General features: G+C 45.0%; 1 protein-coding gene and 1 long non-coding RNA gene across 10 annotated transcripts in view; one reads left to right on the top strand and one right to left on the bottom strand.

The window, feature by feature from the left end:
- Positions 1-25133, top strand: part of MECOM (MDS1 and EVI1 complex locus) — a 313866-nt gene that overhangs the window by 173125 nt on the left and 115608 nt on the right. Inside the window, exons 1-2 of one of the 9 annotated variants that reach the window (XM_038183532.2) lie at positions 3567-3672; positions 3832-3975. The exons of 5 other annotated variants lie outside the window; for them this stretch is intronic. The gene's annotated coding sequence lies outside the window, so the exon portion shown is untranslated. Of the gene's footprint in view, positions 1-3566; positions 3673-3824; positions 3976-5268; positions 5386-23068; positions 23195-25133 lie in introns of those variants that run through there. 3 more of the 9 variants (XM_038183531.2, XM_038183536.2, XM_038183535.2) reach the window with 3 other exon arrangements.
- LOC140003172 (uncharacterized) lies at positions 16962-24465 on the bottom strand. The gene is made up of 3 exons (XR_011811277.1): positions 24262-24465; positions 20591-20704; positions 16962-17741 (listed from the first exon to the last, which is right to left on the bottom strand). It is a non-coding gene; the product is annotated as an uncharacterized lncRNA (long non-coding RNA).

Here is a 25133-nt window from a genome sequence, read left to right as displayed (position 1 = left end):
TTCGAGCGCTCTCGCAAAGCAAGTCCTGTCCCCCCTTCCCATTTTCCAGATGGGAAAACTGTGCTGCAGAGGCGAGCTCAGTGCCATGCAGACACTCCCGGAGAAAGTGGGAAGCAAAACCACCGCCCTCCCCTCCTCCACGCAGCCCCGAGACCGGGCTCTTCTCTCCCCAGGGTCACCCCCTTTGGGGTCAGGGAAGCCATGGTGGGGCCACGGTGAAAGAAACGGAGGACACAAAGGGCTGCAGTGCCCCAGAGGAGCAGGGTGCACATGGCCAGCCCCAGGGACAGGACCTGGCTGCGGGTCCCGTTTCCCTCCTGCGGTTCCCCGGCTTGGCCAGCCACGCAGTGCGGGCTGCAGCGTGTGCCATCCGAAGCATCTCCTAAAATCACTTTGGACATCTTGCGATGAATCATACCTATATCCTGTTACTGTGAACGGAAATCGCAAACATGGAAATTAGTGTGTGCCTTAGCTGTTGGAGCTGGGCGCCCCAAAGCTGCTCGCTCAGGGCTGCGCAAGCCATGGCTGGGGCACGAGGGCCTCACCCAGCAGACGAGGGCTGGACAGCTGGTCGGTCTGTACATCTTCACAGTGCCCAGGAGGAGAGCTAATGGTGTTTCCTTCTGTTTGGGTAAACAGTTCATCCATCTAGGGTGGGAGGTTTCTCAGCCTTCCGTTTGGTTTACGTATATACATAACATAAAAGTTCCTTTATTGAGCTGCTTGCCGCAGTCTCGTTTGAACTGAAGCCACTGTATACATATTTGGAGCTCTTCTTTCATTGTGTAACGCTGTGAGCATCCATCATTTGCCTTACAAATATTTCTACTTTCCTGGGGCAAAGCTAGGAAATTTACTTGCACTAACGGATGTGGCTGAATATAATGTCCCTCTGCCAGGGACTCCTGCTGCGCTGCACATCTCTGCTCTATCTATATCCATTTAATTATGTAAGGACCCTTTCCACCAAACCACTCCAAGTGAAGAGCAGCCGTAATAAATAAAGCAGCAATGACAGTTGTCACTGATAGAGAGATGCTTTTGGAGGGCAGGATAAATTATTTGTGTTTGCAGTTATTATTTTTATAGATAATGAATTAGCTCACACGTTGGCAGACACAAATCCTCACTTAGCGGGTGGCTGCTTATAAATATGCTTCACTTGAAGCACGAGCCTGTGCCAGCACAACTTTTAAGTGCCTCCCTTATCAACTTGCCCAAGTCACTGGCTTCAGCGCTGAGCACAGGCTTGCCACAGGCACGTTTTTCCCCCAGACTGCTAGGTTTCCCTCCAGAAAACCAGGTAATTACCAAAATTTCCTCCTTTATGACTGCACTACGTGCTGAGCTGGCCTGACAGCACCCACAAGCAGGTGATTTGGCTCTCATCTCCCTGCCCACTCACCTACAAACCCTCATCCTGAGCAAAAAAAAATGTTTTCCTGCTGGAAGCTGCCCCCCAGAAGGCTCAGGTCCACCAGACACGTGATGGGGCCCTGGTCCCAGCTACGATTTCTGGGTGTGCCAGCGAGGAGAGGAGGCCCCATGGTAGGAGACACGGGGGCAAGTGCCGAGCTCTGATTAACAGCCGGGCTGGGAACTGATTAATCTGTCCCTGATTAATGACATCCTGTGGGTGACTGAGTCATGCAGCGATGCCGTGCTGGAGACAAACACCTGCCCTGCTGAGCCACTCTGCAGTCACAGCTTGGAGATCCCCGGGAGGAAACACCTCGTGGATGTGGAGCATCTTTGCTGTTCGCAGTACAGACACTTTTATCGTTTCCTTGTGCTGAGCTGAAAGACACGGAGCACGCTGCAGACGGGCATTTTTCTAAGGGTTTGTAAGGATATTTTTCCTCAGCCACATTAAAAGTCTTTTACAGGGTAATTACAGTGATACCTGCCACAGATCCCACCTCACGTTCAGGTGGTGATACAGTTGTTGTCACCTTCATTCTCACTCGCTGTGTTTTAGTGCAATGACCGGCACCAGCAAGGAGGTGAGGCTCGGGATGAGATGTGTTTTCCACCACACCCCCAAAGCTCCACAGGTCTGTCACTTCCCAGTCCCAGCTAACACAGCCTTGCTCCTGCACTCGGCTTGCAGGGAGGAGATACACACGTTTGGCTTAGATCCTCTTTGGAATTTTGTTTAGTTAACCAAGTGTTGTCTCAAATGCCTGCAGACAAGTGTTTCAAGGGGATTGCTTTTGTACCTGCTGTTATGGAAGTCAGCAGAAAAATATTGTTCTTGGCCGCTGTCCTGATTAACGCCGACATTTTAATGCGTGTTATGATAGGTCATTTGATGGATAGTCACCTGTACCCCGCGATCAGCTCTGCCTTGGCCACTGGGGTTGAACTTTAGCAGCTAGATGTCATAATTTCCCATCTTTTGCCTGATTAATGTTTCCTTTGGTGATCTAAAGGGAAAGAATCCGGAGAGTTCCTCCGCATGCCCCGGCCAGCCCGGGGCAGTGGGACGGTGACAGACTTAAGGTGGACTTTCTGTGTGTGTCAGTACCTGTCTCCTGGGCTCGTGGAAAGCCAGCCTTGCCCAGCCCCTGGCTGCAGCACAGCTCCAGCACGCTCCTTGGCTTTTTGTATGCACACGTGTGACAGCCTCTGGGTTTTACACACCAAAGGTGACGCTGGAGATACTGCAGGCTTTGAAAGGGGCTTTGAATCAGCCTCTGGGATTTAATGGAGACCAATAGAATATCTACACGAGGGTATAAAATTTCATAGGACGTTCTGAATTATTTTCTATAATTTTAGGCACTCTGAACATTGTTCATGGACCCGCACTGTGTGCCTCTTCCTTGCTGATCTCGCTGCCAATGACTTGTAGGGAACTTTTCCCTCTGCTTCACTCAGCCCCTGGGAGGAATATAAACTCCTCGGGGCACGTTGGCTGAGACCAGTGGACACTGATTGATGCCACCGCCTTCAGTGGGACATCCAGGTGCACCTCTTCCCCACACTACACCTTTCCTTTAACATTTCCTTAATTTGCACATTGTAACAAAACCTTTGCCTTGCTGTAAGCTCTCACTTATCACCACTTAATAGCATCTCCTCAAACAAAGCTGCTCTTCGGTCACATGCAGAGGTCAGAGCCTTTTGGAGCTGCTCCCACTGCCATCAGCAGGTGTTCAGGTACTCTTGTAGAAGCCAAGCACTCAGACCTTTGCAGACCTCAGGTTAGGTGTCTAAGAACCAGGTTTCCATCCATGTTCACCAGTGATGAAACCAGTGGGATAGCATACACAGGTGACATCAGGGGTGTATAAAATGCCGGCTCTAGCTTAAAGTAGGTAAGCAAGCCCATTGAACTTTAAACAGTTTGGCTAAAGGCTTCGAATTCAGTGTCTGAGGTGTAGTTAAAATCTGGAGTTTAAAGTGCTGGGTCATTAAAATGAAAAAAAAGCAAAGCCTCTTGTAACAGGTGGGTTGAAACAAGAACAAAGGGCCTATAAAAAGAGCCAGGTGAAGCACGGGAGAGATAAGGACTGATCTGCCCCTGCACTTGCTGCCGTAACCGAAAAGATGACCTTCTTTTTTTTTTTGCAATAGGTGTGGCAAGAAATGATACTAAACCCTCTTCCAAGAATACAGCGCTAATTATTTCTTCCTTAGTCTGGGAGAATCATCCCCTGCAGTTCGGTAGGTTTGGCTTGAGACTGAATTACTCTTGTAAATCCTTTTAATTTGTTCATGAGTTTATAGCTCTGCCATAAACATTCTTCCTGAGCTGCAGCTCACCCGGCAAGGTCCCTTTCAATATTCCTTTGAAAAGCTGCTGGTGTTTTCTTCCTTTGTAAGGATTCGAGTTTTTTCACCTGTTTGCATGGTGGAGAGGAGGCGTGGAGCTGGAGCCTGCTCTGCTCTTTGCACCGCGTGCTGGTTTAAGCCCCAGTTGCACAACGGCAGGTTTGGTTTCCAGACCCGAGCTGGCCAGTGCTGCAGGTAAGAAAATGCCCATTTTCCATTCCAAAATACACTCTTTGGGGCATAAATACTCGTGAGAAAGGGCCTTCTAAAGGCTATTTTAGTGGATGCAGAACTGTGTAAAACTGCCCCGTGGTGGTTGATGCTGCGGAGGGCTTTTATCTCCGGTTAATTCCCCCTTTGGAGGATCGGGTCCCAGCTCCTCGAGCTGCTGGCACGGGCACGCTGCAGCAGCCAGGAGGAGGCAGGGAAGGAATTCGTGGAGGCAGCGGCTCTGAGGAGAGGGAGCGCCAAAGAACTGTCAAAACTTTACTGATAGTGAAAAAAGGTTATTTAGGAAGGGGGATGGAAGGATTCAAGTGATTCACAGGGCTTCGGTGCAGGTGTCTGTTCATCTCCTTACATTATCTGTGCCTTCATCTGCCCATGAGAAGAGGTGTGTTGTAGAGCACGGGGGCAGGCTGTGCGCCACTGTCCTTGAGCTATCTCATATCCTTCCCTGCGAGATCTTGTGACAGTTCGTATTACCGTGAGTCATTGTTTCTTTAGAGCTCATTACTGGCAAGGGCCCGTGGCGAGACACCTCAGCGGCACGGTGTTATCTGTGCCTAACAGCGCTACTGATGTGTGTCACCGCTGGGGTGTCATCCGGCAGAAATGCCATCCTGGATTTCGGGTGCTGAGCCGCAGAGGTGCGTTCATCCTTTGTGTCCAGCCAGGCTGAAACTCAGTGCTGTCGATTGGTGTCTCATCTTACTGCATGGGAATTAGCAGGTTTTGGTTTCACTCCCATTTACGTGTGTAATCGTGTCACCATGAGGATGAAGGGGGCTGAAGGAATGGTGTAGGAATGTTCCTCAGAAACAAGGCCTCAGGTCACATGAGCACCAAATCCTTACTTACCTAAAGCCACCGTGGACCTTTCTGTTGTCTCCTACTTTGTTTCTTTGAAGATTTTTTTTTCATAGGTCTGTGCTACTGGAATAATAATTTGACTAGCACACGGCCTGGGGCTTCACTGACCTCTCGTCCCCCGGGGGTACAAGTGAGAGAAGTCCTGCCCGCACAGCATCGTTGGGTGGGTAGGGTCCAAACTGCTGCAGGAGCACGGCCTGTCTTCTTGCTAACTTTTGCCTCCTTCCCTCCTCCCAGCACCCCTTGGCACCTGTGTAATGAATTGCCCACGGGTTATTGCTTTACAATTCTCTACCTGGACTGGGACTCTGTTAGGCTTCATCCATCAAGCATTTGATTCCTCTGCAGTACAGGCAGAATAAAACCAGTCTGGCATTGCAGAAGAGGGAGTGACTGCCAGGTTTTTCCTCCAAACGCGGTTGTTTCAATAGATCCACACCCTCCATTGCTCCTTCTGCTGAGAGCCTCCTCATCCCATCACCTCCTCGGATCTTGCTCAAGGAGAGTTCAGAGGTGGGCAGCTGCGGCTTGGGAGCTTTCTGCATTCTTGCCTCTTTATAACGAGCTATAAACTATGTTCACACCTCTGCCTAGCTTCTTTCACACTTCTGCCCACATATTTGTCTGCCTTTTGCTGTCATTTCTGACACATGCCTCTGAAACATCTTGGATTTGTAATTTTAGAACACTGATACTTATCATCATAATATTTTTTTTGCAACCTTCTTTGAAACCAGAGAATTTTTTTTTTCTCTTTCAGTTTTCTTTTTATTTTCTTTTTCTTCCTAATTCTTTATTTCTTTCCTTATCTCTCTTTCTCTTTCTTATTATTTATTTTATTTCTTTTTATTTTTTATTTTTTATCTTTTCCTTCTTTTCATTTTTTTTTTTTTAATGTTCTGGTGTATAGCTAAAGACAAAAAGCTTCCCAAAATATTTGCTGTTAGAAAAGATACTTGTGGCATTGAATGCTTATTTGCACACTCAGAAAAAATGTTAAGAAAGTTAGATAGTAGATAACACACATTAATACAGCAGTAATCCTTGCATTTACTCTAAACTTTTTTTTTTTCCTGATTAAGTATTTTTCCACCTAAGAGAATTAAAAGTGGGAAAACATGATGAGGCATTTTTGTCACCAGTAATGTGATATTTTTCTAGCAGAAACTTGGGGCTTTTTGCTAAGCCCTTTAGGCAATTGTTCTGGTGGATTTAGAGGTTTTCTTGGTTTCATGTATGGTTAGGATATCGAAGTACTATCTACAATAACTTCCTTGTTCTTCTGTAATTTTCCTTTGGCGTGTGTTTGATATCGGCAGGCTTGTCCATTCCCATCTGTTCTGTATGGTTTTATGCAAATTCGCTCTCATCCCTCTACAAGTTCTTTCAAGTTAAAATATTGCTTCCTCATGCCCGCTTACATTACTTGTAATTCCTGCTAAGTGACCTGCTAGCCACCCATATACTGGGCATGAAAGGGATAATCTTTGTGAATCAGATCTCTCTTATCTCATCCCTGTTTGCGTTATACATTCCCCATACAATACGCTTCTCCACAATGATCATCCATTCAGTGTCCAAATACCTGAGGTCTCTTATTTCTGTCCAAGGCGGTCATCACGTTGCTTGTGGTGAGCTGATGAGCAGTGAGATAAAAAGACCTGATAGAGGTGGTGCACGGGCCCGTGGCATAGCCAGAAAGGAGCAGAGGCTGTTTGAGCCCAGTTTGTGGATTAAGCAGGATTAACCGTCAGGCTTGAAAAGGATTTTGGTGATGTTACGCAAGGACAGTGGTAGGTTTCATGGTACGAGTTTACCACCTGCACCGTGTCCATAAATTTGCAGTGGTTTAAGCTGAAACATCCTTTACCAACCCACCACATTCAAGGATGCCGGGAGCCCTCACAGGGTGGCTCCAAAATGGTGTTACACTTTTATGCACGTTCAAAACAGCTCCGCTAAGCTGTACAGAGCCAAATATATATATATATATATATATATATATATATATATATATACAGGATAGACACATCCGTACACTGAGTAGTCTCTGTCCCAAACTGGAGGAGATAGCAGGGAGAAGCAGAAGCTCTATAAATACCTGTGCTACTGGAGCCATTGCTTCTCCTTTTAAGAAGCTGATGTCTCTTGGACTGGTGGAGAAGACTTTTTACCTCAGAAGATGCAGCTGCTGGGTTTGGAATATAAAATCCAGCCCTTCAGTAGCAGTGGGAGCTGGTGAACGTTTTTCCACACGATGTTCTACTTTTTATCTCGTGTAGGATTCCTGAAGTAGACTTTTTGCGGTAAGAATTTCTCCTGAGGCTTGTTTCAGGTTTCAGTGGTATAATGCTCTTTTGCCTTGACAAAGTCGAGATGGCCTGAAAGATTGCGTTAAAAATTGTGGTCTTCTGGTCTGCACAGTAGTCTGGGAAACTGTGGAGACACCAAGGGGAGCGAGGTTTGCTGTCAGATCAGTTTATTGAACGTTGGTGTTGGGCTCAGTCCTGCAAAATCTATTCCCTCACCGGACTCGATGAGCAGGGGTGAATGCCAAAGGTAGAATTAGCTTCTTTTTAATGGAAAAATGCTGTTAATTTTATCACTTGATTGTGTTAGTTGCAGGTTACAAGAAAGAGAATTTAATCAGCAGCCTAAAATATGAGTAATGTAGAGACCTGCAGCACATTAAATCAATATTTTTTTTCTCCTTACATTTCAGAGAAATACACTTGTCATGTTTCGTTACATTCTTTTTTGTTGGATTGTTTTATAAATGTGATTCCTTCCAAGATTATTGCTGTTGATGTCAAAAGCAAAGCCATAGGCAGTCCAGATGGGTTATCAACACTACTAATGCTTAAGTTACCAGAAAAAGGAAGAGAGATATGAATTTATTTAACTGTTGTGGTGCAAAATAGAAGGCAGTGTGTTATCAGTTCAAGTACACTGTGTACTCTTCAGCACTCTGGCTGATCATAAATGCATTTTATTAAGCCTCAAAGGGAGGCCTTCATATCTGTGGACTGGAAATACGCGACTTACCTTAGGGCTGGTTTTGGAGTTTTACTTCCCATTTTGCTAATTATCAGGACATGTGAGTGTACACAGGAGCTTGTTTCAAACACCCTTCATGAACATAGAGGTTCTGCAGCAAATGGGTTTGATTCTTTCCCTTATAGTTGTGTAAATATAAAGTACTGAGTAGAAATGCAGAAAGAATAAAATAAAAAATTGTATGGTAAGCAGAACACCAGGTGAGATTGGTATAATGGTCCCTCTGGTCTTGCAATCTCTGTTTGAGAGTACCAGCACTGTAATACAGAAGTAAGGCGAGGCTGAGTCTGATTTTTTTTTTTTTTTTTTTTTTTTGGCTTGGTTGTGTGCAGAGTTGCGTTCACTTCTCAGCTGCCTCTATATGTGGAGCATGCAGTACGTATGCTCAAGATATATGGGCTGTAATTAAAACAGCTCATAAGAATGTAGGAGCCTAATGGTGTAATTTTTCAATTATGTCAATGTCTGTGGGAAGTGAGGTTGTGTTTGTTATCTTTCAGAAGGCACCTTTCAGGCGGCGTGGCCCGAGCCAGACAGAGCCTGGCTTTGCGAGAGGCACGGCGTCCTTTCTGAGTCCTGGCTGTGACCAGCTGGTGCTCTGGGCACTGTCCCACCACGAGTGGCACGGATGATGCTAATGGCACGTACAAAGGTCAGCTCCTTCTGCAAGGGGGAAGAACTCACTGATACATCCTGGTAGTCAGCCATTGGGTTAGAAGCTTTTGACACTATCCCAACAGAAAGCAGCATCCACGTTAACTAGCCTAAATTTGTGAGGTGGTGTGCAACGGTAAAAAGAGAAGGTCATTTTGGACACAGCCTTAGTAGTAAGTAAGTAGGCAAGGGTAAGCTTCCTGGCACTAAATCATTTTCAAGGGGTTCTCCACCGCTTTGCTTCCCACCAGAGCTGACGTGCTGCTCAGCCAGGAGGTTGTCGCCTGCAGGGTCCTCCTCCATCCCAGCTCTGCTCGTCTTCTGCCTGGGCTCCAGCTTCCCTGCAAACCTGCATGCTGCCTCCTGGAGGGCAGCAGCCCCAGGGCAGCCCCAGCAACATGGAAATCAGTCCAGAGTCTATTTTGGCCAACAGACAAAGCACAGTGCTCTTGTATCGCTGGTTTGCACACATCGTCGTTATACATCTCCAAGGAGCAGAGTTGCACGGAGAGAGAAACATTTGTCTTGTCCTCATATAGCCTGACTTTTCCAAGACTGAGTGTTTCCACTAAAGCTGGTCATACAGGATTAATGTCAAAGGGGTGTTCAGATGTTCAGGGCTGATAAAAAGTGGATTGCCAGCATTCAGAGCCCTGAAGTCCATGTTCAGACTCAAAAAAAAAAAAAGGGGGAGAGACCAGCAACATTAAAGTAGTTACCATACGAAAAGAAAAAGGAAAAACCTCCTCAGCTATCTATGATAACACTATTGTTTTCATTTTTTATTATCTTGCTTGTTACCCGCCAATGCGAAACAACCACAGATCGTCAATAAGGATTTTAATTGCAAAGATTTCCTGTGACGTGAGTGTTAATGAATGTCAAGGCAATAACACAAAAGACATTACTTGTTTAATGATTGATAGAACAAGAAAAGCACGAGGTCTTTTGCAGGATAAATGACTACTGTTCTGTGTTCCTTTACATTAGCAGTATCAACACTTAGATCACATGGCAGGAGATAATGGTCCAGGAGATAAAGTACAGAATCACAGTCTGTTATACAATAACAGACAGAGTAATGATAATTAATGTGCATTTCTTTGGCCATTCTCATACTTGTCAGCGCTGAGCCATGGGGACCAGTGCTTTGCTGCTGACTTAAATGGGGGCAGGATAGGGCACTTGGTTGGGCCGAGCTTTTTGGCTTTTGCTCTGCTGCAAGGATGGTGGACCTTAAAAGCTTTCCTTGTCAGCTGGCTTAAGTGGGCGTTCATGTATGGAGATTTTGTGCGGTGTAACAGCAATATATCTCAGTTGCTCAGAGCACTATGGCTGGAAAAAAAAAAAAGGCATTTAAACATGCAATGTGATGGCACACTTCAAAGCAAAAACTTGGGCTTTGGCCAGAAAGGAACAGCATCACGACACCCACTAAACACTCATCACCTTTCTCTTCGCTAATAAACATATACAAGGTGGGGGGTTGTCCAAAAAAATGCAAAACCCCCTGGCAGAGGCCCTCTTCACACACAAAAGGTTAACCCAGATGGTTGGCCAAAGTCTCCACTCTGGAAATGCCCCCTGCAGCTGCAGCCTGTCTGAGGAACACTTCGTGGTGCGGGCAGCCCGCCCAACCTGCGCCCGCGCGCGGCTTTGGGTATGAAGTCCATGGAAAAGTTGTGCAGCTTTGGTTTGGTTTATTTGGTTTCTCGCACGCCGGGTTTCATTGGACAACGCACGCACTTGGCAACTTCTGACCGGTTTGCACCGCGAGGGTTTGAGTGCCCCTGGAGCTCAGCCAAGTGAGCAACTGTCTCCAAAAATGTGCTAAATGCGAGAGCGCCTTCGCGGTGAAAATTAGTTCATGGTTTGGCAAAACGTTTGGGGAGTCAGGAAAGTCTTTGGATGGAACGTGGATGGTTTAATTACCGGCCTTGAACCGCGAGCTGATGGAGCTGCACATGGCCTTTGGTTTGAAATGCAGCCCTGGGTAATGTTTCCTCCTTCTGAGAGCTGCGTTGGTTTGCAGTTATCTGCGAAAAGGCATGGGAATTGCTGTCTGAAAGCTGTGCCACCAAAATAGTGAAGCTTTCTTCCTAACTTCCTAAATCGGAATCTTATTCAAATTAATATACATTAAAATCTTGGAAAGTGTTTTCTTGAACTACATCTCAGTGTAGCCCAGGTTAAAAATTCCAGAAGTTTTGAAAATACCCCTGTGTAGCTCTTGCCAGCTGCCCGACACAACTGTGTTTGTCAGCTTTGAATCAAATTGTTCAAATGCCTTTTGTCCTCTGAAAACTCACCAGAGCTGTGTTTGAGCTTCACCCGAGTAAAGTGTGCACAACCTTGTGCCATTTGTCTTCCTTTAGAAAAAGCCGCTTGGAAAGCGCCTGTCGATAAGCGAGCAGTGTGACTTATGAACGTGTACTTCCAGGTGGACCAGGCTGGGAGGTGTCAGGGCTCTGGGATGTGGGGAGACCTAAACAGTCCTGTGGCACATTGCAGATTTTGGTCCTGTGATCAGGCACAGGGTGTGAGACCTCCTGTGCCTTCCCCACCTTCCCACCAAGCTGGACTTGGGCAATGCACGTGGGCTCCTGTCCTGATGAAGCTTGCCCAGTCCTAGCTCTCCTAGTCCTCCTCTACTCTGTGAGTCTTGAATTTTTGGAGCTCAACGCCACTTCGGAGGTGACTGAAGTGTGACAGGAGCTGCCTGAGTTGGAGGCAGGAGGCAGAATAACAAGTTGGTGTCTCCTGGTACAGGGCTGCTGTCCCCATCATCCTGTTGGTGGGGGGCTCATCCATCCTGGAGAAACACGGAGGCTCCTCGCATTGAACGGGAGCCCATCCGTGAACTTTGGTTAGCCAAAAAATCTGAAAAAGGAGGAAGGAAAAGAAAGGAAACAAAGTTGATTTTGAAAGATTCCATCAAAAACACTTTGATTTAGATTTTGATTTGGTGGTTCTGAAATATGAAATATTCCAGGTTACCTCTTGAAAATATGGGGATAAACAAAAATATTTCAGATGAATGATACGAGACTGCGTGCCCTTACACAAAGCCCTGCACAAGATATTCTGAATTTCAGTTTTCCAAATTGCCTTGTACTCAATTTAAACCCACCACGCTTTGATCTCCCTTCTACAGACCAAGCAGTTTTACGTCTCCGTTTCACTGGCGGCCTCGGGACAGGCAAACAGGGGGCAGGGGAACTTCTACCTGTCGCTTCCAATTTGGGGATCAGGACCCAGATTCGGGAAATCACTTAAGCATGTGTCTGACTCGAAGCAAAGGTTCCCTTGCACGGTGCCCTCCTGAAAAGAGATATCCTCCTCGGTCTGCACGTGTAGCTAATGCTGGAAGCGGGGCTGACCCTGGGAAGCTGCTTCTCCCCTGGCACCAAGGAGGACGAGGCCCTGGAGCCCCCAAATTCACATTCCCATTGATGTCCCCGCTGCTGTTTGCAGGGCAGAGGGGCTGCAGGGGGCCGGCAGCTCTGGCACGCACCCGCCGGAGCAGCACCGGGCGCTCCCCTCGGGAGAGCGTGTTAGCGCATTAATGCAGCGCACAAAGCAAAGGGTCTCATCCATATAAATGGGTGATTTAAATAATGAGGAAGGAGGAAGGATGTGGTTCAGTGTCAGTCCTGATTAATTAGGGCATAAAATAAATAACCCTCCTAACAACGCTGGCTGCTTCCACTGGAACTTACTCTATTAGCAGGCGATGGAGTTAATGCAAGCGGCAGTGTAATTACAGGTTAGTTAACCGGCCCGTTAGGACGTTTGCTTAATTTTGGGGGATGGCCCTATTTACACACACACGTTTTTCCTATTGCAAGGAGCCCGACAGCAAAGGGCTGATAAAAGTTGGTTGTTAACCCTGCAGTTTCACCACTTGTCAGGCCGTGTTTCTGTGCGCCCCGCGTCGTGGAAGTCCGCCACGCGGTTGCCAAAAGCGGGCGGCAATTCCCCAGCCTGCCCGTTTGGTGTCACGGCCGAGGTCACGGCCAGGTATTGTGCTCGTAGGAGCAAGCACGTTTATCTCACGTGTGGCCGCACGATGAAATGATGACCAGATGTTAACGGTGAGTTTTTAACATCTTAGCTCGTCTGCAGGGGAGCTTTATTGAAACGTTTTGCCTGTTAACTCTGTGAGTGTCAGGCGAAAGCAAGAAAATACATACCGGGATTTATAGGTTTTTTGAGTGGATTTTTAAAAACAGCATCACTACGCAGCAAATAACTGCTGATGTAACAGGACATTTACATTTAATACTTTCATGGCTGCTAGCCAATAGCTCCCACAGCCTGCGGTATGGATCGCAAATTTCTAATAGAGAGAAAGCAAATGCAAAAATTAGGTCCCTTAAATTATAATGCATTACAACTGCAACTTCGCATTACCATAGGCCTTCAAACATGACATCAAATCCTTAGTTTGTTTAATGGCATCCACAGAAGTCCTGCAGCTATACTGAAGTGTTTTGAGCAGTGCCTTTTAGTTCTTTTTCCTACAGGACGGGAGGAAAGGCAGAGGAGGAAATCAGACGTTGCTACTATGTGGCAGTGATATCGATATCATATTTTTAAGATCTGTTTAGGTCAATGCAGCTGAAAATAGGATCCGTAAAGGGGAGTTTGTGCAGATTTGAGTATAGGTGATGCTGTCAATGTATCGTTGTATAGTGCCTGCTTAAGGTCTAGTACTTCAGCAACCAAAAATCCTTCCCAGGGTAACTGCAAGCTTTTTTTTTTTTGAGTCATCTTGAGCCCATTGCAACCTCACAGTGCCTCGGATTCTCTACTTACACACGGGGTGTTACTCACAGATGAGTTCAAGTTTGAACTATTTAATAACCCCCAAATGTTTTAGGATTTGGCGTAAAACATCCAAATATTATAAACTGTTGTTAAGAGAGCAGCAAAACGTGATTTTTCAGAATTCAAGGCAAATATCCACAGTTCTATTTCAGCTCGAGTCATAGCATCATACTTTTTTGTGGGGAGTCACTTTTTTATATGCCATAGCAAGTCACTTTGAATTCAAATATAAAATGAGGCCATCCATCATGTTAGCAATTTAATTACCTCGGTATATATTTTTCAGAAAAAAAAAAAAAAAAGAAAAAGAAAATCACCTCTATTATTTGTTGTGTGTATATCTTATTACAGATTCATTGCCTGAGGACAGGCAGGGCTGTCAGCGGGGCAGTCCTTGTGGTTAGAAATGCCGAGATGGGGAGCAGATAAGACATGCAGTCCTTGTGCCTCCTGTTCGGGTCCACTCCGCTCCGTGTTTGCTCGAGGCCTTACCTGTTAGATCCGCTGTAATCTTTGTTGCAACAGTGAAATGGTGCCTTGTAAAGCAATGAAGCGTGACGGGGATATTGAAAGGGTCGAATGAGGTAGAAATGCGATATTTTCTGTCTTCTAGCAGCTCAGGAAATAGGAGTCCTGCCGATGAATTGGGGTTTGGCGTTCCCCATCACATTCGCGGGCGAGAAAGTTGTGAGATTTATTGTTTGGTGCTTACAGAAGAGACAAAGTAAACAATGCCAACGATTTATCTAATTGTTTAGCCATCTGGTTTCACAGCCACTGGAGATTAAGCACTGAGGAAACCAAGAGATTGTAAAGAGCAGAGCAGGGCCGGGAGTCGGGCCTTTATTTATTAAAGTTTGGCTGGCAGAAGTCACAGACTACCTCGGTGCCCTTCAGAGATGGGGCAAATTTCATGGTTTGCACTTTTTTCTTTAAGGGTTGGATAATTTCATGGCCAATAAAATGCGTGGCTATAAAAGCTGAGATAAGTGCAATGAAAGGACTTGTTTCAGGGCACAGTCAGATTGAACAGTAGGGGTGGAAAAGGAAATCCCAGCACCATGCCCACAGCTTGTGGTGCACCAGCCTCTTCTGAATCATTAGGTGCTAGCTAGGCTAGATGCAGGACACCATATTTAATGATTTCCCTGATTTTCAGGGCCAGGTTTTCAGGACTCTGGTCCCACTCAGTCCCACGATGTGCTATTTTTATCACTCAGCTGGCTTTCTCATTTTAACACATTCTCAAAAAAAAAAAAAAAAGAAAAGAAAAGAAGTAAAAAAACAACCAAAAAAAAAAAAAAACCCTGTGGGTGCTTGTCACTGCAGAAAAATTACCCTTTTTCTTTAGGTGTTTGAATGAGAGCAGAGCTTGTTTGCGTGGACATAGATAGGTATGTAGGTGGGATTTGGCTGAGTTAGCCGAGTTATCAAAGGTAGAATTTCAAAGCTAGCGATCAATGAAAAAATTGAAATAAATTTAATTGCAAAATGTTGCAAAAGTGGTGGAGGGGAAATAGATTTTGTACATCACGGTTTTGGTGCAAGAGGAGAGATTAATTCACAGGTTTCCAAATGCAGCTCTTGGAGCAAAGAAGCAAAAGCACATGTAGGGCTTTAAAGAAACACGGTAAAGCACAGGGCTGAGACTAATTAAGTAGGAGAGATAGAAGGATAATATTTAAAAAGGACACAACTCAATCATTTTTACTCTCTTGAGTGTAAATCTACCCCGCAGAGCTGATGAGACCGTATACCCTTTCATTCCCTCTATTGTTCTACATTCATCTTCATTAGGGGTTTTGCCCTACCGGGGTCTTTGGACCCTGGACTTTTGATTAGTTTCAGCTGGATGTCAGCGTCACACCTGAAAAACAGTTATTTTGTCTGCATATGTTACGTTTCCACAAGCAAAGGCACATCCGACAAATAAAGTCTTCAGGGAGGCTTAAAATTGCCCTGCAACAGCACGAAGAGAGAGGCGAGCTGGCTGGTTTTCTGTGAAGGCCTTCGCAGGTATCGACCCCGGGAAATTTGTCAAGTCAACACCTCGTGATGGCTTAGCTGCTGGGCTTGGCCCTGCGGTGCTTAAATCGGGCTCTGTTTTTATTCCTTGGTTTTTAACGTATGGGGCCAGAGGAAGTGAGGAGAAACAGAATCGGTGTGTGAGCTCCTGGGAGCCCCCACAGATCTGCTGAGGTATGGCCACAAACTCTTGAATCTACTGCATATCGGGCGAGCACCTCTGCCATCAGCTGCTCGAAACCCATCCTCCAGGAGCTTGTAAAGCTCCATGAGTGGAGGGGGAAGACTTCTTGCAGGATCTGGATGCTGCCACAAGCAGCACAAGAAGGGGCAGTCACCTTCCAAAGAGGTGGGTGTGCAACCGCAGGGCACATCTGGGTCCTCAGCCACAGGATGGTGTTTGGCCCTCCAGAAGATGGTTGTGAGGTCTCCCATCACAACAGCAGTGTTATAGGGAAGAATGTCTATGCTGACGTATTTTTTATGGGAAAAGTTGAGGTGGCATTGAAAATTTATCATTTGGTCTCAGGTTTTTCATTTTGGTTCCTTAGGGTCTGCATATTTCTTGTTTCTATACATAACTGATTTATCTGTTTATATTAGATGCAACTTTGTAATACAACACATGTTTTCTTCACATTTTTTAGGATTTAAAACAAAAATTCAAAATGAATTGAATTAACCTAAGCAATTTTAACTATTAAATGAAACATTGACTAAAGGGTTTAAGTGACTCTGAATCCGGGACTTTTCCTTTTTCCTAACTATTTTGAGGTTAGCACCAGCTTTTTAGCTTCTAGTTCTGAATTATATATTTTTTTCCTCACTGACACCTAACAATTCCCTGAAGATTGACATTTCCCGTGTCTTCGCAGGTCTGGCAATACAGCTGGGATTGCCAGTTTGTGAAAGGGTCACACAGGCAGCCAAAACACACAGAAAATATCGTGGTATAATTCAGAACTGAATCTACTTTTATCTTAATTTCAGTCCAGTGACCTGAACAGAAGGATTTGAACATTTCTTCTCTTCATGACCACAGAGAGTGCCAAGAGCTGGGTTAAAGCTTTCCCTGAGCGTAAGGATAGGTGCTCTCACACTGCAAATTATCACTGATGTTGCTGTACTAAAACACAAATCCTGAGCATGTGTGCGCTGCCAGCCTGGTGCTGGTGGACTCCGGGAAGCATTTTAGGCTAGGCTGGCTGTTGCCATTTCTGCCTGACGGTGATGCCCCAGTGTTACAGCTGGGATATTAACACTGGGACATTAATGAGCGGGTGCAGTTGCAAACACTGGCATTTTTGTAATGACCGCCCTTTGAAATGTAATTGTAGAGCACTACTGTTTGAAAGCAGTCAGTTCACAGGTCTAGCATTCGAATCAGACAAATTTGTACAACATGTTTTTTTTTTTTAAACCAAGGAAATACGAATATTGACCCATTTATGGAGTGATCCAAAAAACAAATAAAGCTTTGAATTCACTTTTCTAGCCAAAAATTAAGATAGACTTTTCCAGCTCTGAGTTATTGCTCTGTTTCGGATTTAGTATCAGACAACTATACCATCCAACTATTTTGTGCTGATTTAAAAAAGGAGAAAAAGAAAAGAAGAGAAATGAGTATGTTTCTGCCCCCTTATTTCCTTTCCCATGCAGACAGCAGAGACATGCATCGTCTGTGCAACTCTGGGCTGGAATCTTAGCAGAAAGAATGCCAGGTACGGATAGCAAAACAAACCTTATTCAATACTGAAGTTTAATAAAAGCTGCTTTAAAAAAAAAAAAAAACGAGTTTGGGTTCAAAGCGGGAAGTTCACTGATAGGTTTGAAGCAAACGTGTTCCCCATTACACCCCATTAAGAAAGGGGAATGCGGCGAGTGCTGGGCTCCCCGAGGACGCCCGGAGTGCAGGGGATGTGCAGGCTGCGGCCAGCCCCGCAGCCGCTGCCAGACCCCCTGACCCCGCGAGGTCTGCAGCATATTTGCACAGATAATGTGTCTTTGGGGGTTCGGTGGGAAGGAGGGGAGGAGACACTTCACTGCAAGGGTCTGGAATAAGACCAGCTCGTTGCGTGTTTTGTACTCGTACGCGTTTGCTCATCCCTGGTCACATGCTAAAAGCTCAGAAGCGTGTGAAGCTGCGCGATGTCTGGCGTGCTGCTTTGTTCCACGCCTGGCCTGCGTGCGCCAGAGCACCGGCCTGCCTTCCAAGTGGTTTCTGTGAGGCAGAGCCGCACAGCTCGTCTGAATCATAGCATGAGTCTGCTGCTGGCCTGGGGCTCGCCCTGATGCGTCGCCGTCTGCGAAAGACGAGAAATGTGGTCGTGATTTCTCATCGGACGATCCCACGGGAAGCAAAGTTCATGTGGGGCAACAGCAGGGGCAGAGTGATGTGATACGGAGGAGAGAGGCCGCCGTAATGCCATGTCTGCTGGGTGGTGGGATGTGTTGGGCCCAGAAGTGGGACAAGGGGAAGGAAGGGCTGGCGATGGGATCAGAAGTCCCACCACCGGTGTCACCACGTTGCCTGGGGGCTGTGTGACAGCTCGGTGCTACCCCTGGGGATTTGTGCGGATGCCGGCCATCCCCATGCAGGCAGCCTTTAAAAGCACTCATGACAACACCTTGAAAAATGTAGGTTAGTTAAGACTAAGCGCTGTCAATTAAGTTTATTGGATGAGGTCAGTGGGGTAGGCGACATATATAATCATGGATGTAGAGAAAGGCCCACTCGTCTCCAAATCTGCAAACAGTTTGTCAATAACGGGACAAAATTTACTGTGGCAGTCTGAGTGATTTTGCAATACGCAAAATGGACTTAATTATCATCACGGGCAATCCCTGCACAAAATGTAAGGGTTTTAATTTGTGGTTTTGCTCTTTGTTTTCCAAAAAAAAAAAAGTCCCACCTGCAAGCAGTAGACTTATTTTCATGATGCTGCCTTTTCAGAGAGTGGGGGCTGCGGTGCTCCAGCCCGTGTGTGCCGGTGAAGACGTCTCCATGAGCTCAGGGTGCCATCAGGCAACCGTAACATGTTGGGGATTAGCTAAGAGTTTAGGCATTGTACTTAAGTGCACTCTTCAGGACTGATTTCATATTTGATCAGTCTCTCGAGATGGGTTTCAAATCTAATATTGATGCATTTTTTTCTCAGAACCCTAAGTTGTTTGATGATTCCTAGGAACTACTCTTGTAAAGGCTTAACCCACTATTTGCTTGTATGAAGTACACAGTTGCGATAATTACATCAGTAATTTCCAAATCCCTATTTCTTCTTAGTTTATTAAGTTAGAGCAAGTTGAGCACTACTTTTGTGTTACTTTCTGGTGTTGTTTGTAAAAAAAAAGATTTAAAGAAAGCTTATCATATCTACAAATGAGATAAATCCACCTGAATAATTACTTCAAGGGAATCTGAAACTTACTTTATTACAGTCGTGTTCAGCTCTGACCCAAGCAAATGATTGGCATTTGTACTAGGGAAATCTTTTAAAGTTCTGTAGAATTAGAACAGATTTCAAACAAGAAATCCAGCCTCAGAAAACTAAAGACAAAAATGGTTTAATTTTTTAAAGCTCCAATCTTTAGGGACCTGGGGTCTGGAAAAAGATTTTGACATATATATACATATATGTTCACACCCACAGAACTGGTCTAAAATGACTGGCCAAAAATTGTGTGTGCTGCTCCAAAACCAGGCCTCATTGTTACTTGGCACAACCGCCTTACTACTTTTCTGTCCTACCCATTCTGCCTGGGAACACCAAGTGCTTTGAGGTCTTCTTCCTGAGACAAAATTGTACTACCTCAATTTGTGCTTTGGATTTCGAAGCAGTGTCCATGCTGCTAATAATCTTGACCATCTCCTCTTGTACAATCCCTTTACCATTGTTTTGATGTCATCTCCCTCAGCTTGATGTACTCAAGTCTGTGCTTGCAGTTGGCTGGTGGCAAATTGATTCAAACAAAATTAAATGGGACAAATTTAATTCACATTGCTTATGAGGAAGGAGCTCTGTGAATTCGGCTGGCATGAGGATCATGGGTTCTCAAAGCCTACCTTTTTCTTTCAACCATTTTTTAAAGTATCATCCCAATTTACCAAATCAGATATAAAATCATCTCATCTACTTCTGACACAATTACTCTTTGATTTTTTTTTTCCATTCATTTTGCTTCTCACCTAGTAGGTGTGCCTCAGCTATATCCATGTTTCGTGGGGCAAAGGTGGTTAATATTAGGTATAATATACACTTCTTCCATTGGGACAGTCGTCATCTATGCTGATAAAGCTCTATTTTTGCACAAAATAATTTTTATTCTTGTGTTGACTTTTGTTTTTTTATAAACCTGATGAAGAAAGGAGCTCCAGCATCACATACATGTGTTCTGACATTTATTTTCTTCTGAGGGGATCTGAGGTTCAGAGATAGGTTATATTTGCGGGTCAAGAGCTGTTGCTTTAATGAAATGATGTAATTGATTCCCTTCTCTTTTATGGAGTAGTCCTATTTTCTTGCTGAATAGATGCTTCTAGTTCTTTTAAAGGTAGCATTCATCTCGATCAGCTCGCTTACTTTTCCACTATTGTTACCCAAGAAGAAGCCCCATCAGCCCTCTCCCCACTTCAAATCGTGGCATTCAAAACAATTTTTGCGTCTGTTTGGATCTCTGGACTCACTGGAGATCTCAATAGCATGCAAAATATCAGCTGTTTTGAGATTTAAGGTAAAAAAAAATGAAAGTTGGCAACTCTGCTTGCTGGTGCCTCTGTTGTAGGCATAATTTGTGGCTGGGGAAGCTGGCACTGACTGTGTGGGATGAACCTCACTGCCATGTCTTCTGCTTTGTGTAATTGTAGCTAAAAACTGATTCTATCTATTTTGGGCTCTATTTCTCTCTATTTTGGACTGTATTCAGCCTAATGAACCAAGACAAGGTGTTTCCAGACCTTGTATAGGTCTGGCCTCGTATAGGTTTGTGCCGCTGCCTCAGATCTCAGCATTATAAAACTGTAGAATCAAAGGGCTAATATAGAAAGCTAAGTGCAAATTGCGTAAAATAAGAGAAGATCAGTGTTTGTAACCTGCCATGAAGGGAGCATGCAGTCTCTCTGTTCTCCCAGCACATTTGGGAAATCTATAGTTACCTGGGTTTCGTGCCTGGAGGATCCACCTGTGAATGAAACTGTGTGTGGGGAGTGAAAATATCCACGTCGTGCCTAGGAGGGGTGGGTTCTCCCTCACTGCACCATGTCTAAGTACTGAAAAACAAACAAACAAAAAACCACAACCCTTTGTTTTGCTTAATCTTATGCATAATATGTTTAAGTTTTGACTGCTAGGAAAAAGAAAACAAAGAATTAAAGAGAGAGATTAAATATTCCTTACACGGCCACTTCTCTCCACAGCCATGTATTTTGCAGTCACCTTTTTGGAAGCTTTTAGGGCAGTTTTCTGCATAGCTTCTCTCAACAGGGATGGGCATGGCACAATCTGGCATGAAAAGAAGCTGTTTTCAATGATGTTGGAAAGAAACAGAAAGTCCTAAAGTTGCTACTCGGTCTAAGCATGACACACAACCCCGCAGCAGAGAAGGCCAGCAACAAAAAAAAATGAATCACAAACCAGAGCCCTGCAAAATATTTGTCAGGAAACCCAAAGTCAGATGGAAAATGCTGCCTGTTGAAAGCTAGGTTGAGGTTTGCAAGCTTTTCACACAAACCTAGGCTCGGTTTCCAGTAAAACCTGCCCTGATTTATAGTTCCAAATCAAAGCCAGGTGGGTTTGCGTGTGAATCCAGGTGAGATCCGGTGGCCTCTCGAGGGTTTTGCTCCCTGAGCTGCAGCAATCAAACCTCCAGCGGTACAGTGCTGAAAGTTTTTCCATGGCTCCTGCACACCGACACCACCGCGGTTTATACAAGGACAAGGCTTTGGAGTGGCTGGAGGGCAAATTGCAGTGGAGCAATGTTGTGTGACAGAAGTGATTTGGTGTTCTCCCACACTGTGGGACCTCAGAGCCCAGCTGGTGTGACAGGCAGGGCTCGGGTTGTGTCCTAGGGTGATATAATCTGTGGGAGGCACTTGCATCTGCAATTAAATACAAGCATTTTTTAAATAGTGTATACATCATGATGCTATTATACTTACCAGCAGTGTTTCAGTAGCACTACCTATGTAGCAGAAAATGAATACCCTAATGGATTTTTCTTCCCATGGCGCTGATAGGGGAATGTGCAGTTAAGAGTAGAAATTCTTTGGGATTTACCAGTTAGCTAAGATCCTGCTATCAAACAGCCCAGCCTGCCCCCATTCATGCTACATCCTCAGGTTCTCATCTGCCTCCCTTCCCAAGCTCCTCACTTAATCAAAAATTTGGATACTGATGGTCCTCAGTAGGTCTTTGAGATGTTTTCAGAGAGGTTTTATGGCATTGTGTGGTTTTAGTGCAGAGATAAACGAGTGAGTCACACACTTCTGTGTTAAAAGGAATTGATGTCTTGTATCATGTTATTTACTTTCTCATCGGGGCGGAAGGGTGGAGAGGTAGAAATAGTTTTGTTTTTATCTGGGTAGGGAGCAGAGGAGGGGACAGAGAGAGATATTGAAGATTCAGGTGAGTTGAACTTCCAATAGGGGAAAATGCTTCCCTGACCTGATGGCTCAATTAGGTCACACATTAGGTTCTTTCATGAAGGACTCAACTCCACCTTCGCTCTGCTTACAGCTCTCCCTAATGTCATTAAAATATACATTCAAAGGGAGAGCCAGGATATATGGGCCAGGCTTTAAAAATCTATAATGATCATTAAAGAGTGGAGTTAAAATATTCATTTGACCATGAATGGCATACCAAGGCATTAAGCCTTCAATGGCTCTAGGCTTCTAAACAGAGAAACAGGAATTAAAATAGATTTCATAAATAAACAACATAAATAATGCCAGCAATGTCTCCACACCAACGTGTGCTGACTCTGAGCTGTTAAGGGATTAAAATTCGCGTCCCAAAGGTGGCTGATGTTCCAGCGGGAGATGAGTTGAGATCAACACTTTTTTTTTTTTTTTTTAAATATAGGTTTTGTATAAGAAGAAACGAAAGGAATAAAGGGCAGGCAAAAGCACAAGGGCTTTATCTCTCTTAGCATGGGCCAGGTACGGCGAGGCAGCCGGCGTGATTTGCTCGTGCCTGGTCTCGTGGGGCCAACAGCTGTGGGTCTCCGGGGCACCTGGGGAGATCGGGTGCTGCCTGTCTCAGAGGAGGGTTGCAAATTAACTTGAGGAAGCTCATGCTACTTCTGATCAGCTGTCTTAGAGCTTCTCAGACATAATTCAGAGCTAGGTAATTGTTTTATGGGTTACTTAGCAAATCCAGATATATTTATTTAGCATAAAAGCACCGATAAGTTAGAACTACTGGAAGGGGACGAACATCCTGCGCTGGTCCTGAGCGCAGGGCTTTGTGACACAATCCTCGGGACAATAAGGATCTTTGGGATCACACCATCTGCTTAAACTAACATCCATCAGTCACTGAATTGCTTAAAAGATTTAGCCGGGGTCAATTAAGTATTTCAATGAATGTTTTTGAAATGCCAATTAATCAGTAAACAGCGCTGACCAAAGCAGTAGAAAAGGTGGCTGCTGGGCTGAGGGAGGACGCGTGTCCACTCTCCACATTTGCTGGGTAGGGAATGCCTGAAAACTGGACGTACCTTTCCTAGGCTTTGATTATTCATAAATCTGTTGGGCAAGGTAAGTTCCATCATTAACCTTTAATCTTTTAGAAGCAAGTTGGCTGGAATCTATTTACTTTAAGTAGCTTGTTCACTGATAATGCATGATTTTTAAATTTCCTTTTGTGCATTCCTTAGCTAAAGAAAAACACAGCTGTGTGTGAGACAAATTCTATTTATTTTCTCGTTAAGAAAAGTACAAGAAGATAGCATCATTGGAAAGCTAATAATAAAGAATTACTAAAGAACGCCCTTCATCTGTTTGCTCTGCCACTTTACGAAGGCTTTCCAAACAACCTTTTCAGATGTATTAGTAAGGAAAGATATCTTAAAAGTCAAAGGAAGACAAAGTTAATGCATTTATAGAAGTACCATTTCAGATAACATTTTACCTGAGTGTTTAGATTAGTTAAATATTAGAAAGGTAGAGATAATAGCCTTGTTTGTATTCATAAATGTGGAAAGTTGCATTTTCGGGGCACTGAAGTGTAAGGCATATCAAAGGTTTATCATCCAGGAATGTGCTGGCAGGCTGCGGGCTGCTCCCTCCTGCGCCCACCAAAACCTGAGGGCAAACAGGGATGCTCTGGCTCAGGCTTTTAAACCCCTTTTTCCCTATTTTCTATCCGTAGTTAAAAAGTGGGAACTGGGCAAATCAGGTGATGACAGCCTTGTCACAGAGTGCTGGTAGAGCTGCCCTCTTGGTTGAGGGAGATTCGGTGATGTACCAGGGAAAAGAAGATGAGGGAAAAGAAGATGAGATTTTTAGGGCCTTCTGCAGACCCCATTTATAGGATAGCACCTTCTCTCCTCTAAAGAATATATAACATGGACATTGATAAAGCACTCTACAGCCCGCTACTGGCTCGCTAGGCACCCACAGTCCCGTACGCGTCCAGGCACAATGCTGGCAGCCCAGCCAAAAATACAGAGGTGCAGTAAGTAGCATGAGATGGAGAAGACATGGACAGCACTGTCCTGCACCCACATGCACACTCAAATAAAACCACACACCTCTGGCACTCCCAGCCTCTCTCTGCTCACGCCAGTCAGAGAACAAGAACCCTGCAGCCTGGCAGGACTTACCGAGGAGGCAGCCTGCACGCACGCACACTTCTTGCAGCAGGAGGGAATCGTCCTGCCAGTATTCCCTGCCAGACTTCTCAGTCTTGTTGCCATCCTCAGAGTCAAATCTTCAAATATATGTGTTGGAATTATATGACAATAATGGCCCTGGCTAAAATATGATGTTGTTTTGACTGAGTGTGGTTTAAACTGCCATCTGCTGGCTTGTAGTTTTCAGGGCCAATAGTAAAAACAAGGTTCCCTCTTACAGTAACCCTCATTCATATTAAAATAAAGCCGGCTGAGTAATGCCTTCCCCTCTAAAATGTACGGCTGAAAATTGCACCGAGGAATACAAATGTGGCGGAGTGCACAGGTGAATCCCGGCGCTTACAGGTACATCCTCAGGGATGGTTTTGTTCAATTTACACCTAGAAGAGAAGTTCAGCAGCAGAGCACCTTCCCCTGAAGCCAGTGAGATATGCACATGGCGAGCCGAGACAGCTCCTTGTTTTTTTGCTTCTACAAAGCAGCTTCCTGGAACACTGCTTGGGATTTTTGACAGAGCATGGGCCAAAGATGTCCCAGCTTGTTCTATTCAAAGTTTCTTAAGAAATAATTAAACTTTTATTTTTTCCCCTTTCTCAAACTGTTGAGAGAGGAAACTCCAACTATTTGGCTGGAAATTTGGCAGTTACTCGAGAAGGGGAAGATTAATACCAATAGCTGCTTTGAATTATTTTCCCATTAGTCTTCCTTTAAAGCATTTGAAGAATCGGGGCATCGCTGTCAGCTGTTGCTCGGAGGCATTGGCAGGACCTCTGGAGGACATGACTGGGGATGGGGCGACGTGCGGGACCGTGACACGAGCACGGGCTGCCTGTCCCTGCTGA

Source organism: Anas platyrhynchos, chromosome 9 (genome assembly GCF_047663525.1).
Source record: "Anas platyrhynchos isolate ZD024472 breed Pekin duck chromosome 9, IASCAAS_PekinDuck_T2T, whole genome shotgun sequence".
Classification (NCBI taxonomy): Eukaryota; Metazoa; Chordata; class Aves; order Anseriformes; family Anatidae; genus Anas; species Anas platyrhynchos.
This window is presented reverse-complemented; position numbering and strand designations above follow the sequence as displayed.